At 37.3% G+C, this 15,855-nt stretch overlaps 1 protein-coding gene across 5 annotated transcripts in view; it reads left to right on the forward strand.

Moving 5' to 3' along the window:
* Nucleotides 1-3,899: 3,899 nt before the first annotated feature.
* The window catches only part of robo1 (roundabout 1), a 670,252-nt gene continuing 658,296 nt past the window's right edge, over nt 3,900-15,855 (forward strand). For 3 of the 5 annotated variants that reach the window (XM_069828458.1, XM_069828462.1, XM_069828461.1), the window contains exon 1: nt 3,911-4,100. The gene's annotated coding sequence lies outside the window, so the exon portion shown is untranslated. Of the gene's footprint in view, nt 4,195-15,855 lie in introns of all 5 variants that reach the window. The other 2 variants (XM_069828459.1, XM_069828460.1) reach the window with 2 other exon arrangements.

A 15,855-nucleotide genomic window follows, 5' to 3' on the forward strand; every position in this document is an offset into this window, starting at 1 on the left:
CCATTTAATTTGTCGTTGTACCTCCCTCTCTGCTCTGTCAGTGCTTTATTAATTATTTTCCAATCTCGTCGCCCCTGCTGAGTCGGGACGGATTATGCCCCCACCCAACTCCCGCATCACTCAGGGACTCAGTCGAGTCATTATGAAAGAACCGTGCTAAAAGAAATTGCATTTGCCTTCACTATCATTCCAAGCCTTCAGACCGGCTGTGGGCTCTCAGTCAGGGGTGCGACGCGACGTGTCTGTCCGACAGTGCCGTCAAACAGAATACATGTCACACAGTACCTGTCACCGAACGTAATACATCATTTTATGTTCTGATTTCCTTTTTTATTTTTATTTTCGCATTATAGGAAGTATTATAATGCTGAAAAAAAAAAATAGATTTCCATATTTTCGTAGAAATACACGTTTTAAATGCCCCTTATACTTATACCGATGTATTTTTGTACTTGCCATCTGCCAGTCTGTTTGTGTGAATACAGCAATTACTAGATTTCTCCTAAACAATTGGATTAATTTCGATCATATTCAGTCTCTACGAAGTCAGCTTGCGAGTGTTTTCCCACCTCAGTCAACCAACACTCTCCACAATTCCGATTTCATTACGATTTACATTTCTATAAACATTATTTATTTATTTATTTATATTTCTTTTTATATTTCTTTTTTATATGTATTTATTTATTCATTCATTTATTCATTTAGTGAATGTTTCTTTTGTATATCGCCAACAATCAAAGAATAGAACGCTGATCCAATTGGTGTCATTGGTCTATAATTTCTATAAATCGTTGTTCACCACACAAATCAAATAAAAGTCTTTTATAAACTACATTAGACAGACAGCAGATCATTCCAAACTCGATACAAAGAACACATTAAAGCAATAACCAGAGGACACAATACATCCACATATGCCGAACACATAACTAATGCTAACCACACATACAATAACATAAATACAGACATGGAAATCCTACACATACAACCCAAAAACCAAAAACTCAACACGCTAGAACAATATGAAACATACAGACACACTAAAACACACCCCAGTCAAATTCTCAACACACAGATCAATTTCAGAACACACACACTATTTGACACAACTCTTTATCACACGAACGCATCCACACAACAGGCAGCAAAGTTGAGATAGCGCCTAGATCTAGTAGGCTCTGAGGATGTGTCGAATAGCACCGAAACAGCTGTAAGCCGCACTTGCTTACATAATTAACACGAGTAAGATCGCCATTTAATCAATTATTTTATAAACTATTTTAAAAGCAATGTATAAATAATCAAAATTGTTTTTTTGTAATTCATTTTTCATCTTATTTCAGTTCTCCTAAACCAATTGTTTGGTTTTTATATTCTAGATAGCAATGCGTATAAAAGTGTTAAATTTAAGTCTAATTTATCTTCTCAATGCACTAAAATTTAAAAAAAAAATACTCACATTTATACCTTAAGAAGTTTTACTACTGCCGCGCATAGGCCTACAGTCTACACACTCATTTTTATTACAGCAACAGAAATGAAGAGGACAGCTAGTTATACACAGGAGACTTACAGACGAGTTGAAGACACGGATCGCAGATTACTGGCAGCCTGGATAAGATAAAAAAAAGTGTAATTACAGAATAATCAACATAACAGCGAATGAAGGATGTATTGTGACGTCTGGCTTTGAGAAACAAAAGGGAAAGATAAGAGAGATAATAAAGTAAAATATTATTAGCCTCATATCTGAACTGTTAGTGATGTTATTGAATAGGGGTGATGATGACTATGGCGATCAGAGCAACAATAAATTTAGTAAATAAACTACCTTTCTACTACTGCTACTAATTGAGAGAGCATAGCATTGCTCCTTAGCTCCGATTCGTCCAAGAAAATGTGTAGGAAATATTTGTCGTTTCAGTTTCGTAACAATAAAAATAGTATAATTGTAATAATAATATAAAAGTGTAAACTTGCGAATTTGAAACGAGGCAGTAGAACAAGTGCACAGCTTAAAATATTTTGGGTGTACCATGAGTAGGCCTAATAGCATGAGCTGCTGCAAGGAAATCAAAACGAGGATAATTGGTAAATGAAGCTTTTAATAGGAAAAGGAGCACATTCTGCTGATCTCTGGAAAAAGAACTAAGGAAGAGACCAATGAAGTGTTTTGTGTGGAGTGTGGCGTTGTATGGGGCAGAAACATGGACTTTATTTTGAAGTAAAGAGTAACAACTGGAGCATTTTAAATGTGATAAGAAGAAGAGTGGAGCGTGTGAAATGGACAGACAGGATAAGAAATGAAGCTGTGTTGGATAGAGCGGATGAAGAAAGAATGATGCTGAAACTGTTGAGGAAGAGGAAAAGGAATTGGCTGGGTCGCTGGCTAGGTAGAAACTGCCTATTGATGGGTGCAATGGAAGGAATGATGAACGGGAGAAAAGTTCGGGCAGAAGAAGATATCAAATGATAGACGACATTAAGATACGTGGATCATATGCGGAGACTAAGAGGAGACAGAAAATAGGAAGGATTAGAGAATGCTGGGTTTGCAATGGAGGGCCTGCCCTTGGGCAGAAAAATTATATATGAATGAGTAATAATGATATAGGCCTAACAGCAGCAGTAGCCTTAGTAGTAGCAGTAGTAGTAGTAGTAGTAGTAGTAGTAGTAGTAATAATAATAATAATAATAATAATAATAATAATAATAATAACAGTTATAGTGTTGACAAAAATTCATAGTCTGGCAGAGGAACAGGCGATTGTAGGGAGCGTAGGCCCATAAGTTACTATGTCTCACAGCACAATTGAGGGGCAATAAACTGCGCGCATATTCTGTTGCCAATACAATGCCATTTTAGTCGTCATGGAAAGGTGGAGCGGTGCACAACGTACTTTTGCAATTTAAAGCTTTTACAAGAATAACGACAGTTTTGAGGCTAGTAGGTGTGGATTTCGTCATTTTAATTTGTGGTACCATGACCCCCGTCTCATCTGCTCTTACGACTTACATTTTCATTCATACAGAATTCAGGTGCTACATCAATTGAAGCATCTCGATACTTTCAACCGAAGGTCGTTTTGTGAGGTTTTAAATCTCATGGATGAAGATGAAGATTTTATTGTCAATTAAGGACGTCCGTTTCAAGAAATAAATGGTAGATTATGTACTGTACTTTATGATCTCACGTATGTCATGTCGAAAAAATAAATGCTTCAGTTAATACCCAACTATTTATATTCGTCCTTTCTCGACAAGACCGTGTATTAATATAACAGTAGCAGAAACGAAGAAATTGGGAGAGAACTCAACACCTTTAAATTAACAGAAAAATATGCCAATAGAAAGAACTGGAAGGTATCTATAAGATGTCGATCGGATGGAGAAACATTGCATTCAGAAATTAACATTAAATTATTATAAACTAAGCCTATAAGAAATGCTGACTGACTAAAGAAAACGTGGATATTCCGTGTAACAATTCATGAGATCGGAACGAAAGTTACGAGGATTAATCCGCGATGATGATGATGATGATGATGATGATGATGATGATGATGATGATGATGATTTCCTCGTCAGTTTTATTACAAACACATTTGATACAACTGAAATTTAGTAGCGACATTTAAATATTTTAATAACGTCACCTTCAATATATTAAATTATGGGACACCCTGTGTATTGATTGGTCTGCAATGATTACGCATTCTATAATGGCAATAACGAACGAATGTGTTTAAATAGGCGGTGTGTGCGCCTTTTGTGTTCACTTTTTAGCGCCCTCCGTCCCTCGAGATGGGAAGATGCTGCCTGCCTGCATCTGCCGGCCCTCGTTTCGGATCGTCTCGGCCGGCTCTCCGATGATCCCCGAAGCGCGCTCGGTGGAGCGCGTGCCTCCCCATTCAGGCAGTCGCGAGACAGACAGTGAGGCGTGTGGGTGTGTATGAGTGCGGCGATGCGGGGACACACTCGAACTTCGCAGTGCTCTGTGTTTCTGTGTGTTTAGTGACAAGTGTGATTCCTCAGACGACGACGCATCCCAGGTAGGCGTACCGCCGTTCTTAACTGGAGGAATTCCAACGTGGAACGTGAGTTTGTTGTGTTGTGCACTGGATGGATGGTTAGATTAGATGAATGTTTGTATTCATCATTCAACTGGCATGGCACACATTACAGTGGCAGGTTTGTTTGTTGTTTGCTTGTCTTCGCAAGCGGTAGAGGTGCCAAGGACTCGTCATCATCATCATCGTCGTCGTCGTAATCGTAATCTTAATGATTAATCATAGCATTATCGAGGAATAGACAAATTGATATGTTCCACCTACAGACGAAATATGTTATTCTAGTCTTAACAGAGCGTCGTTGTCTTTAACTCTTTTGATCGTTATTTTTGTTCTATTTCTGGTATTCGAATGACTTGCATTCGTGACAAATGGAGATTCTAATTGCTCATTTATATTTTAACAGTGCTAGTTGAATTATGAATATTTAATCCGTGCCCCGCATCTCAATGCTTTCTCCTCCGATACTTCGTAGCTTCCCATCGTTCTTAGAAATCACATTTCTCACATTTATTTTCAACCGGCTTCTTTTTCGAACCTGCTTTACGCAACTGTGAAAAGAAACTGGAATAGCCATCGCCAGTTTATATAGTTTAAACATTACTTTTTTGCATCTTTTACAATATTGTACCTACAGTACGTTTAAGTATTCCGGATTTGCTTGAATGTATTTATTTCTGCATTGTTTTCATCCCAGTAGATTTAGTGACAGCAATACTATTACTTCGCTTTTCTTTTTTAATAGGCCTATTTTGACATTACGAACACTTGTTTAGAGTGCCTCATCAGATCTACAAATCACCACTTGGCCATCTGCTTGATATGTTGATTAAGCCAATACTTCTCATCTGTTACAAAACTGAAGTGCTCCAACTTGTTAAAGTACGTTCACTTAACGATATCGTTCCATCTTCGTGAATGAGTTGTCACTAGTCTTGTATATATTCCTAAAAGCCTAGTTCATTCTGAACTTTGAGATCCCGGAGACGAAGCGGTATGTTTTATCTCGCCATGAAAGGATTCCAGATTCAACCAACCCACCGTAAAATCGAGTAAAAGTCGTACCGAGGTTGGTGCTGACCTATACTCTGCTTTTAATGACAAGATCCCTGACGAACACTGACATTATATTAGAAGAACAACGTTTTCTTGAAGTGTGTACACCTGATTAGAAATGCTTCTCGACGTACAGATTAATGGACAGCAATGTGAGATCTTGCAAAAACAATTTATTTAGTACAATGCGGTTCTCTAATTTAGAATGATGAAAAATCACGGCCTACATGTTGATAATCCCTTTTATAAAGTTCACATTTGACAAACGCGCGTGAATATAAATTCACTGTTCTTAAAAGTTTACACAAATCATAAGGTAATTATTTTATTATACAGCATTATAATTTATAATTAAAATTTCTTAGAATTAGTAACTAAAACATTTGTGTGACGGCTTGCGATCATTGTTTTAGAGTAGTGTTGACTAATTCTGCAGAAAATGCGTATATTATAATAGCTACCTCAGAAGATCATGATGATATACAATTTTTTAATTACCTTAAGCGAGTTTTACTTGGATTTGAGTCCTTTCAATCACAAGTCACGCTTCTTTTTCAGGCATTCGACTTGATAATACTGAGATACTGATAAGGCATTAGTTCAAATTACAAAAATTGCAGAAAAATCTGAGTGCTTTGAGAAAACTACTTCAGGGTTAATAATTATATATAATTAATAATTATATATAATAAATTTTCAGTTAAATACACTTTTCAGTTTGTGAGGTCAGATAATCTGTTACATCACAATATTTATTACAAAGTCACTAATATTTTCGACTTTAAAAAGTCATCATCAGGTGCATGAGATGCAAACAATTTTAAATTAGGTGATAGTTGATCTAACAATTAATGATATAGTAAGTAATGCACGTGCTGGCATTTACAAGTATATAAGTTTCGTGCCTCTTGAGGTAAACTGGGTTGCTCTGATAATACTGGGATACCCGATCCCAACATTGAACTACGGGACGCTGGCCCGAACGTCTCCGCGCGATGTAGCTGACGTCCACGCGGCATTGAAGCGATCCATTCCCGGCCCTGGCATTGTGGTTCATTGTTGTAAGCCCCTCTTCCTTGTCTGTATATTTTATATGACATTTCTGGACGCTTGTTAACGTATGTACGTACAGATGAGGGGAGTTTCCTTTTTTATGAGCATTTGGGGCTATTCATAGTCTCTGAAGCGGTGCATTCGCAGTAATGAAGCAAAGATGGGACGCTGACTCTAGCAGAGAACGAACTACTGAGAGGAAACCCTGTACTGTACTTATTGTTTGAATTGAGTGACATGTTAGAGAAACTTGGACGAATTTTTCTGTTTCAGTGAAAAATGCAGATGATGATGATTATGACAATAATAATAATAATAATAATAATAATAATAATAATAATAATAATAATAATAATAATAATACACCAATGACGCTAAACTAACGCTGAGGTAGTTCCCCTCGTACTCCGCTTATACAACTTGCCTATACCAAAAAGTGATGGATTAGGTTTGCTTAGTTTCGGATTTTATTGTGCCTTGTATATACAATCAACCCGGAAATGCCTCAGCGTTAGTTTCACAGCAAACATAGACCTACATAAGTTAGGATCCCTAGACATTATAAAAATAATAATAAAAAAAAAACATACACATTTCGAAGTTTTGGTGTCCTTAGTCTTAAAGTTACTCCCTATCTCTTAATTAAATCTTCTCACATAATAAGAAGCTAAACACGCGCTCTGTTTGGATGATAAGATTAGCTGTTATAACATAAATATAGTTATGCAAATTTTTATTAAAACTAAATCTATGGTTGAATAATCATGTATCTCCGTTATATTTTACTCTGTCCACTAGCTGGTAGCTTAGTATGCTATTTTATTTGCCTATTTATTATATTTTCCTCCAGCCCTAGTGGTTCATCCCATCCACTTATTAATATTAGGCTGCGTTTTTCTACTAAGCGGTCTTTTATACAATAAAATAAATTACATAGATTACTTTATGTAATTTATTCGTTTCATAAATATTTCTTACGATTTGGACGACCTGTCTATTCTCTATTTGCCTATAATTTCTTGTTTCTTCTTCTCAGTCGTCGATCAGGATTGATCAGCCTTATGGGCTTTGAAGGCAACAACTTTTATCATTTTCCCTATGCTGCCACCTAGGGTCTGCAAAATAAGTCACGTTATAACTCTCATTTGAATTGCATGGAGTAACTGTACTTCCATATAGCGGTCGTTACCAACCGACAGTGGCGATCCTGGTGGTTGTTCTCTTCCACATGTTACCGTTTTTAGCATGGGGATGGTCCATCTGTTATATATGTGATCAGGAGTGAAACGAAGGTAATAATGTCAGCGCAGTGAAACCAGGGTTCAGCGCAATGAAACCAGGAATCAGAGCAATGAAACCAGGGTTCGGCGCAATGAAACCAGGAATCAGAGCAATGAAACCAGGGTTCGGCGCAATGAAACCAGGAATCAGAGCAATGAAACCAGGGTTCGGCGCAATGAAACCAGGAATCAGAGCAATGAAACCAGGGTTCGGCGCAATGAAACCAGGAATCAGAGCAATGAAACCAGGGTTCGGCGCAATGAAACCATGGTCCAGCGCAATGAAACCAGGGTCCAACGCAATGAAACTAGGGTTCAGCGCAGTGAAACCAGAGTTCAGCGCCGAAAATTACCCAACATTTGCTCTTAATGGCTTGAAGTAAAACTTCGGAGGAAACCTCAACCAGGCAACTTGTCCCAACCAGGATTTGAACCCATGCCGGATCGTTTCACGGTTAGACATGCCAATTGTTAATCGTTAGGCTACTCCACAGCGGTGAACATCTCTCCTCTTGAGGTTATCGGACGATATCTGTGATTTAGTCGCCTGGTACTAAATGGATAGAGACTGTAGCTATTCCTGTGGCGCTAAGGTAGAGGAGGGAGACACGAGACGTCGTCGTCCTTCCCCTACTCGGTGATCTAGTGGTTATCGCCATGAGAACGAATTTCGAGAGTTTATATCCGACAAAGGACGATGGAATTTTTTATCAAAGATTAAGGTGAGAGGTCCTCGATTCGATCCTCAGTACCGGAAAAAAATATTATAATAATATAAAAAAAGTCCTTCGAAAGATAAATAAAAATACTACGTATTCCAAATCGTAAATTTATGACACGCCAAAGACCCTGTTCTTGGTTGAAAAATTGTTGTTCAGTCAACTTTCCGAAGACAGATCTGAACCTCACAAGACACCAAGGCACCACTTATGAGGCAACTAAGCCAGGAGGAAATGGGGTAAGATGGGTAATTTCTTACCCCTCAATTGCATACATCTCCGACTAGCTACATATTACACTAATCAGACTTCAGATATTGTTTAGTCAAATGTCTAAAGATAGGTCTGAATCTCACAAGTGATACCAACAAGGCACCACTTATGAGGCAAGTAGGCCAGGATGTAATGGGATAGGGTGGCCATTTTCTTTCCCCCTTAATTGCATACATCGCCGATTAGTTACATATTAGGCCTACACTAATCAGACTTCAGATGTATACAAATTGTTCTTCCTCTGACATATCGTCAAGTGAGATGTACTGCCTGATAATAGATATACATATCAGCCAGAACCTCAGTCAGAGGATCATCCTACAGTATACTAGTTAATTGTTAATGATGTTATTATCTTTGACTCAGAAACAGTATTTTACTTGTCCTTTTAATACATTGTTTTAATGCTTATTATTATTGTTGTTGTCGTTATTGAAGGATTGACAATTATTCATAGCTTAGGCCTATTTCGATGGTGTTTGGGTAAAGGGAGAGATGTCATAAAAATGAGGTTCGAGATAAATGAAAATTAAACTTCGGATTCTTATTTTTACACAAATAAAACACATCTGATGCGTGTATAATTTAACTTTTGTATTCATCTGGGGAACAAAACTTCATTTACACAAAAAAATACTAAACTCCCTTTAGCCGAACACATCATTCCGTTGATTAGACATACTTAAATCTTGCAGCGAATTATATTTACAGTATTTATCCCATGTCCATTATCCTAATTATTTTTGTATACGCGTTAAACGCAATCATTCGGAATTCTTCAATTCTGTTATTTTTTAAATGTTAGGCCTATATTGTTACCGACTAAACTCAAAATTGATTCCGAATGCCATCCCGCAGTCTTGGATCTTTCGGTTATAAATCTAGATTTTATTTCTGGCAGGAAATTGAAGAGTTATGTTCCCGTAATGTCTGACCTTGTGGCCTTTCCTTTGTATTTATTATGTATTGTGTTAAGCGGTGACCTTGTTCTATGCTGACTACATGCCTAGAGAGTGTAGCATTTGTGAATATCTAATAACCAAGGTTCGTAATCTTTAGAAGAGAGAGACTCAAACAGACCTTCTTAAAGATTGATGATGATGATGATGATGATGATGATGATGATGATGATGATGATGAGACTCATACCTCCAAATAGGCTAACAATATAAAATAAATGAGTAAAACTCGTTTGTGAAAGGACAACTGATGTGAACTTAGTTATATGCCTTACTATGAATATGTACGTAATATGCAAGAAATTCCTAAACGTTGAATTATTTTGCCTCTCCAATCACAACACTCGAGAGTCAGCCTATTAGGGCTTCCGTAAGTGACACTCCTGCCTGAGATCGGTCTGTAGTGTCCTAGAATAGCCGAGCTGACAGGACTTGACGTGGTGTGCTGTCAGCACGAGTGCCCGTTCTAGAGTACGCCACACCGAAATGAATTTTGTAATACCTACACGCAGATAGGCTGCGTGGAGGGATTGTGTTGGCAGAGTACAACTTAACTCTTGTATTGCGTTTGTGTGTCGATAAGATGTCCGCCCGACAGGAGATGGAAGAAGACGCTGTTTGCCTATTTTTGTATATTGTTTACATGAAAGTTTCAGAAGACGATATCAGAGTCTTTCAGGCAATTCCATCGCCTTCCATCCTTGTTCTGTTTCTTTCCTTTCTTTCTACTCTTTCCAAGTCTTTCAATTGTTCATTTTATTCAGCAGTCTCCTTCCAGTTCCTTCTCTTACTTTACTGTTTCGTCATTTTTCTTCCTTCCTTGTTCTCATTCTTCATTGTTTTTCATATTCTTCTTTCGTACCCTTTTTTTCTTCTAATCTCGCTTCTCATTTTACTATTCTCTCTTCTCTGCCTTCTTATGTTTCGTTTTTTTTCTGATTCAGGTAATTTCTTTTTTCTTCATTTCTTTCTCCTGTTTTCTCCATCTCCTTTATCCCTATTCTTCTCATTCTAATCCCTTTTCCAATTATTTTTTTCCTATGCTTCAATCTTCTCGTCCTGTTTTTTCCTTTCTTTCCTTCTTTGTAGGTTATGTCATGTTTCTTTCTTTAAACTCATCATCCTCTTTCTGTATCTTCTTTTTTCCTCTTGGTCTTCTCAGTGTCTTTTCTTCCTTCCTTGTTCTCTTATCCTTTGTAATTTCCCTTCTTCTAGTTTTCTTTGTTACCTCCTTTCTTTGCCCTTTCTTGGCCCAGTTCTTCCTCGTGTTTTTGTTTTCCCCTTTCCTTTCCTTTTTCACCGCATTCCCTTCTCATAGAAGTATAGAGGTGTGTATAGGGCTAGACATGCAGCATCCCTAAGCATCTCAGCCTAATTTGTGCTACCTGGCTAAGCCGGCTCCATTATCCGCCGCTGTACGCATTCCTCTTTACTCATTAAAACCGTTCTGACTGTGGTCTGTCGTACTTCATAGATACATGAATCGTCATGTCCTCGTCAGGCAAGCAAGAATTTGGAGGGCTTTGGTGCATCTTATGCGAGTCTTTGAATCATCTAATAGAAAAAACCACCACTGCCATCTAACAATCTTTGAAAAATCTGCGAGAAACACCCACCATGACAGACGATCGATTCGGTGACATGCAAACAGAAGTGATGCCATATTTTTCGAGGCGAAGATGTAATTTTTAGTTCGTTATTTAACGACGCTGTTTCAACTACTAGGTTATTTTGCATGAAATCAGTAATGTCAAAATGCGGCCGAGGATTCGTTATAGATTACTTGAAATTTGCTTTACTGTTGGGGAAATCTCGAAATAAAACCCAATCAGGTAATCAGCTGAAGCGTGAATACAACTCACGCCCGAGCACAACTTCGGAACAGCAGGCAAACGCGTTATCTGAGGTATGCCGTTGGCTGAGTTAATAATGATAGGTGAATAATTATGAAAAGTATTGGTAGAATTACGAGGAGAAAACGGGAGAATCCCGAGAAAACCTTTCACAACCTTAGTTTTTTTGCGTCACAAATGCAACTCTACCGAGATTTGAACTCGAGTCAGCTGATTCGCGGTCGTCGTAAACCTGTTCTCTGCCAACTGAGCTACCAACGCGGCTTATTTTCTTCTGATGCTTTTCATTTCTTCTCCGCTTGTTTCCTTTTAGTTTTTTACCTTCCTCTTGTTTCTTTACATTTCTATCCTCTTGTGACATTTGTTTCGGATAACGTAGCTGTGGTAGGCCTACATGTTCCCCCTGCGAACCCTATTTCACAATTTCCTCATCTTCATTAGTTAAAGATCTGAGCACTTCATGCTCATGTAGGCTTTTCAGTCAAGCGCTCTAGTGTCGTTTAAGTGCTTAGTTCAGCATGAGGTCCTCAATTCAAACTCAGACAGGGGATGCACTGCAAATAAGACGCGTGCAATGCACGCAGAGCAGGCGCGCTTCAGATGTTGGTGTGTACCTTACTGTCGACGACGCCTCCACTCACAGATTGTATCTGGGGTTGATAACCCTGGAATCGAACTCATTTGTATTTTTATACCATACCCTCGAGGCGATGCGAGATAACATCGCTACTCCTCCCCTGACTGGCCGATGCATTGGTAACCATAGTAACATCCAGCATCAGCATGAATAATGAAGCATCGAGACAAAAGACATCGGAAGAGCATAACCAAGCCACCGCAACTATGCGCGTAATAGATTTGAACCAAATTCGGAGTTGTGATGCTGGCCAGTCATTCGGAAAGACGAGTTGCCGGGCTTATGTCGTGAATTTGTTGAGCGCTGGCGGTTCACGAGGACCTGACTACCGACCGGAGCTTGCTTCGCTACTGGGTAGCTGCAGCGAGTGAAGCAGCCTACAGTAGTACAGTGTGATCAACACATCACGTATATCATGCAACATCTATTGCTGTTATCTTACGCCTGACTGAATTTATATAAGCCTACATTTCTTCCAGTCGAAATGCTGAGTTTGTAAGCGATCACCATTATTGCCATTACACACAATAGCAACAGAATTTATTCCGTCTGTAATAAAAACTCGGTGGGTCACTCATAAAATTTATAAACGTGTCCTATTATCGGTATTGTTGTATCGAAAAAATTCCCGTCTTTCATATAAAAAAATTCAATACGTATGGTATTAATAGTGATAATTTATTGTAACCATCATTATTACATGAATTGAACGGGTCAGTAGGAAAAGGGGACCTAAGCTTATCCCTCTTTTAACAAGTCTGAGATATTTAGGCCTTTCTTAAATTTTTAATAAATGACCTACGAAACATGGAACCTGGAAAGATTTTTATGACAGTTTTTGCCACAAACTGAGGTACCTTTCTGCAAATAAAAAGAAAATTTCATTGAAAACTTAATTCATTATTCTTTAATAACAGTAAGAAAATGTCACATCTGAGTACAATCACATATGCTCATCAATGTCCTCAACATAATCATCTGGTGAGCTTTCTGATTTCAAATTAAAGTAAAAGTCTTGATACACAAGAGGCATAAATTTAATTAATGGTATAACATCACTATATTTTGCAGTCTTAATCGGTCTGCCTTGAGAGTACCTACTTAGCTGTCAGAGTCGTTTGTAATTTTGCAGGTTTCCCTTTCCCTTTCTGAAAACTAACAGTTTCGTACACATCTACATCATTATATGTATATTTTACATCAAATTGATGACATTTCTTGGATATTTCGTATAAGAATGCATTTTTACACACCCTGTTGTGTAAGTTTATGCTTGGTAACCTTCCATAATATTCAAAGATGAAGTGCCTTCTTGTTTCATCAACATTAGTTCTATCTTTTAAATACGCTCTCTTCCATGGAAGAGACTTAATGTACCCAAGTAAATATGCATTCCGAATATTATAATCACTAAGGTCACAGAAATCACAAAACAAAGCATCTTTGCCATCCTTCGAAAATGACTTGTATTTACACCTTTGTTTTGCAACAATTCACATCTAATCGCACTTTGGCTGGAACACACTTTCCATTTTTAGATATATAATATACTTTTTCACTATTCTTTGCCTTCTTTCTAATGTTCTCTTTCCAGTTTCAGGACATCTTTTCCGTTTCTTCGGTGTTTTTATCACAGACTTTGTATTTTCATCCATTATTACCTCAATATGCCCAATAGAGTCAGCCATCTTTATTTACTACAATTATATAAAACATGCTTTCCTATTGGCCAGTTGGCGAAGGAGCTAACCAATAAGATTAAAGCTTTCATTGTTTGGAGGAATAGCTACCTTTTTCAACTGAGCCTGTTGCTGAAGCTTCTAAATATTAAACAACTTTATACTTCAGAATAGGCCTAAACTACACTCAAATAACATAATAATCTAATAGAATAATAGTTGAACTTTCACCTTATACGAGTGACTCTGTTTCAGAAAAAATGAGGGATAGGTCCCTTTTTCTACTGACCGCTTCAATTATGAGACTGCTTTCAGACAAATGAAGTGTAATACAGGGTGATTCAAAATGTCATGTCAGTAAGCTGGAAGGTGAGAGGGCTGATGGTATGCAAGCAAGACATGTGGGCCTATAGGTACGAGTAAATATGGTTTTTCCGCATTTTGCACCGTTTCAAGTGAACTGATTTAATTAAATTTCTCTGATGTTAAGAAACGGAGGCCTCGCTACACGATAAGTTACATATATTTTTTTAATTAGTTATTTTGCGACGCTTTATCAACAGCTATGATTATCTAGCGTCTGAATGAGATGAAGATGATATTGACAGCGAAATGAGTTCAGTGTTCAAGGCCGAAAGCTATCCAACATTTGCTCTTAGAGGGTTGAGGAAAATCCCGGAAAAAAAAAAACCTTGCTTACAGCCTCAAGAGCTGCACAAGGATTGCTCATTCAGTATTCTCACTATCCACCAGGCACCAGCTTATGAAATTTAAGTCGTAAGTCGTCTACTATCCTTTGATGGCCGTGTCAATACTGACTCCGAAACAAGACCTATTGTTACGTTTTCTTTACCATTATATTAATTCTGATTAAGGAACAAGCGATGACAAATATTATTTCCTGAAAAACTTACTGATCTAACCTAAATAGTCACATCACTATTTGCTCCACCTAGAGCTGATTTATGCGTATCATTTTAAAATAAATAGTTATTAAATTGTATGCTAAGAAAAACATTAATATGGTGTGTTGTTGGTGATTCCTCTACTTAGTTTTGTAGACTCCCTACTTTATTAAATTTGTTACAACGCATTCACATCTCAGTAAGTCATCCAAACCCAAACGGGCGCGAATCTCTACGTCAGTCATGTCAACTTATGCCCACAGGCGCAAGCGCGCGCGCTTTAGAGCTCAGGAGAGCCTGAGTGCTTTACAGCGAAAAGGAAAGAGACAGACGAAAGAGATAGTATATGTCGCTTGGTCGAGCTATATACAGGGTTGGCCAGCACTGATTGAATGGATAAAGGGAAGAGAACTTATTAAAACTATATCCATGTTAATTTTTAGATTTTTCTGAGAAGTATAAATGCATTACAAGAATGTAAGTTTTAATTTTAATGCTCATTTTTCACAAATTTGCTTCTTATTGAAAAGGAATATGTTTAGAAAAGTCAGATTTTCAGATATGTTTATTTAGTAGCCTTAGGCCTACAGTACTGAAACAATGGTTTCGTAAATTGATATATCGTAAATACGTTTTACTGAAGATAGTGTATTAAACATTTTGAAAATATTCGCATGGAAAATGTTTGTAAGGAAATGAATTAACAAAGCAACTCTGTTACAACATAAACAAAAGATATGTGCCCATGTGTTAGTAAAACGTCAGCTCTATAGCTTCAGCAGATTTTGAGAAAATAATTTTATATTCTGATGATGGGAAGTTGCACACCAATATCAACTTAAAAGCATAATACGATAAGAGTTTTGTTATGTAATATTAGTTACAGTTAAAACATAGCCTATACAATACCTACGTAACTTTGCTTTGTACTAAAATATCATTTGGATTAGTTTATTGATTAATTTTATAAGTTCGGAATTGGTATGATAAGAACTTTCTTGTGTTAAATATTATTAACGTACCTTGTTACGTACGTTGTTAGGTACATTAATAATATTTAACACAAGAAAATTCTTATCATACAAATTCCGAAGTGATACAGTGTTAAAAGTTATGTAATCAAGATGTATAATTTTATAAGGTTAAAGAAACCATCAATTCCAACTTATCATGTCATACTCAATCTCTTTTTTTGGGATATCACTTTTTTATAAATGATGTGTTTCATTCACTTAGTACAGTATAGTTATATTACTATGGAATTTAAGCGAATATTTCTTCTTAACTCTTTATTATGTTATTAAAGTTTAAAATACAACTGCAATACATAACCCTTCCTCCTTCCATACCTAGCGCTTGATGCCCGCG

This window comes from Periplaneta americana, chromosome 6 (assembly GCF_040183065.1).
Source record: "Periplaneta americana isolate PAMFEO1 chromosome 6, P.americana_PAMFEO1_priV1, whole genome shotgun sequence".
In the NCBI taxonomy this organism is placed as follows: domain Eukaryota; kingdom Metazoa; phylum Arthropoda; class Insecta; order Blattodea; family Blattidae; genus Periplaneta; species Periplaneta americana.